The sequence below is a fragment of the Electrona antarctica genome (assembly GCF_951216825.1).
Source record: "Electrona antarctica genome assembly, chromosome: 2".
In the NCBI taxonomy this organism is placed as follows: Eukaryota; Metazoa; Chordata; class Actinopteri; order Myctophiformes; family Myctophidae; genus Electrona; species Electrona antarctica.
Window position 1 is genome coordinate 31896616 of NC_136807.1, and position 2645 is coordinate 31899260.

At 38.2% G+C, this 2645-nt stretch overlaps 1 long non-coding RNA gene across 1 annotated transcript; it reads left to right on the forward strand.

Moving 5' to 3' along the window:
* Window positions 1-262: 262 nt before the first annotated feature.
* LOC306936332 lies at window positions 263-2101 on the forward strand. The gene is made up of 3 exons (XR_013791480.1): window positions 263-344; window positions 1527-1635; window positions 1916-2101. It is a non-coding gene; the product is annotated as an uncharacterized lncRNA (long non-coding RNA).
* The last annotated feature ends 544 nt before the right edge of the window (window positions 2102-2645 follow it).

The following is a 2645-nucleotide window of genomic DNA, read 5'->3' on the forward strand; positions in this document are numbered from 1 at the left end:
TGTAAGGTATATTAATGACATAGTAAAATGTTGAAAATTAGTGGCATTCCCCTTTAAGTGCCCACATTTCCTAGAAATGCCTACACTCTCTAGACTATTTCACTGTAGGTCCTACATTGAAATAATGTAGTGAACTACTTTCATTGTAGTTCCTACATTGAATTACTGCATCAAGAGATGACGTTGCATCCGGTTGCATCACACGCAAGGCGGAGCTTATTCATTTTGAACAGAGAGAGGAAGCAAAACGCCTGTGCAGTGTGCTGGGCTGCTGCTGCTGCTGGGGATTACAGAGTGTTTACAAACCACTGGGTGCTTTCGTGCTTCTATCTACTGACAAGTTGGTAAGTTGAATTAGTTTATGGAGTTAAAATGTTATATCCAACGTGTTAGTTGACCGTGACTGTTGCATCTTGTTATTCTTGTACCACTGATCAACAAGCTCACGACACGTTGCGGCGCGACGCGTTGTGTGTGTAGTTTGGCTTTTTGGCCAGTCTCCAAACAATGTGCTTATTGTCAACAAAGTCACGTATCCAACTAATTTTAAACTGAGTCGATTGGACTTTCCATTCCAGAGATAATATCCAAAAACCGCCATTAAAATCCGCCTATTTTCCGTTTGTTCTTTTTTTTTTTTTTTTTTGGGTGTGGGGATGTTGTCCCAGTCATAAAATACTGTCGTTGTAGTATTGCAAATTAAAGTGATGTACTGTAGCTCTTCTTAACTACAGTATCATCACTGTTAACCACTTTATATTCACAAGTTTATTTAATGAAAAAAGCCATTTGTGTTGAATGTGGGCCAAGTCATGAATGATATTGTAGGCTAGAAATTGAATATGTGCTCAGCTATCTTTAATATGAAGTTATGAACCCACTAAATGTACATTAGTTTGTTTCATGTTTGTGTTGAATGTGCAATTAGCACATACTTATTCACAACAGGGAAACTGTAATATTAATCTACATGTAGTGAATGATTGGCAGGTCTTTTGTTTTGACTGCAATTATTTTATCTATGAATAATGTACCTACAGTACAGTTAAGTTTTATAGTAAATTAACATTGCGGATTTTTGTGTGCAATCAGATTTGTTAAGCCATTTTTTGGCTTAACAAACTTAGCCAAACTTTCTTATCTTAATCATGAAATTACTCAAACATAAAACACTTACCAATATTCGCTCCTACACCAAGTATGATTTAAAAGTAGGCCTACACTACACTAGATGCATTGTTACTAATGCTGCTTTATTGTATGTTTATGTTTAATAATGGATCCCCATTAGAGACACACAAATAAGCCTCTAGTCTTCCTGGGGTCCTGAATAAAGCAAATGCAAATACAATACCACTTTGGATCCATTGATATCTGTGGGGAGGAGGGAGGGTGGAGGACAGTATGTTAGACTGTGATTGGTGGAGAGATGGTTCTATTGTTCTCTTAGTCAATCATTCAAAGCAGTTAGTGGCTCTCTGGTATAAGAAGACTTGGTCTGTGTAATTTCTCCACAACTCCTCCAGGATAATTTCTGATCACATCTGACTGTGGACTGCAGACTTCAGGTGAAGATGAACTCTCTCGAACCCACCAGGGACATTTCTGCTGAACAGGAGGAACCCAAAGACCTTGGTATGTTATTTTCACTCCCACTGTTCTGTTTTTATTCCCTCAATATTCTCAATAGACATTTTATTTAGCTTAGTATCAGTAGCTTTGCTGTAGATCAACAACCAAATATTAGTATTATTACTTAAGGATTAAGTAATCACTTAATTCCTATATTTTAGTCATGGTTTTTAAATCCATTGTTAGTTAGCTACATGACAGGGATTTGTTGCACAACAATTACTTTTGTTGTCTACTTATCAACCTATCAATAATCTTTATTTTGTATTTGTTTCCAATCCAGTGTCTCATCATCAGTCTGACCGCCCTGACCTACCAGAGGTGAATGAACAAAGAAGCTTGACAAAGAAAAAACACCATTGCTGTGATCAGTGTGGAAAACACTTCCCTAAAATGTCCAATCTTGAACGCCACCAGAGAATTCATACTGGAGAGAAACCCTATGGATGTGATCAGTGTGGACAACACTTCTCTCAAATTTCTGGCCTTAAAAAACACCAGAGAATTCACACTGGGGAAAAACCATATGGATGTGATCAATGTGGACAACACTTCTCTCAAATTTCTGGTCTTAAACGCCACCAGAGAATTCATACTGGGGAAAAACCCTATGGATGTGATCAATGTGGACAACACTTCTCTGAAATGTCCAGCCTTAAAAAACACCAGAGAATTCACACTGGGGAAAAACCATATGGATGTGATCAATGTGGACAACACTTCTCTGAAATGTCCAGCCTTAAAAAACACCAGATAATTCACACTGGGGAGAAACCCTATGGTTGTGATCAGTGTGGACAACACTTCTCTCGAATGGCCCACCTTAAAACACACCAGAGAATTCACACTGGAGAGAAACCCTATGGTTGTGATCAGTGTGGACAACACTTCTCTCGAATGGCCCACCTTAAAACACACCAGATAATTCACACTGGAGAGAAACCCTATGGATGTGATCAATGTGGACAACACTTCCCTGAAATGTCCAAACTTAAAATACACCATAGAATCCA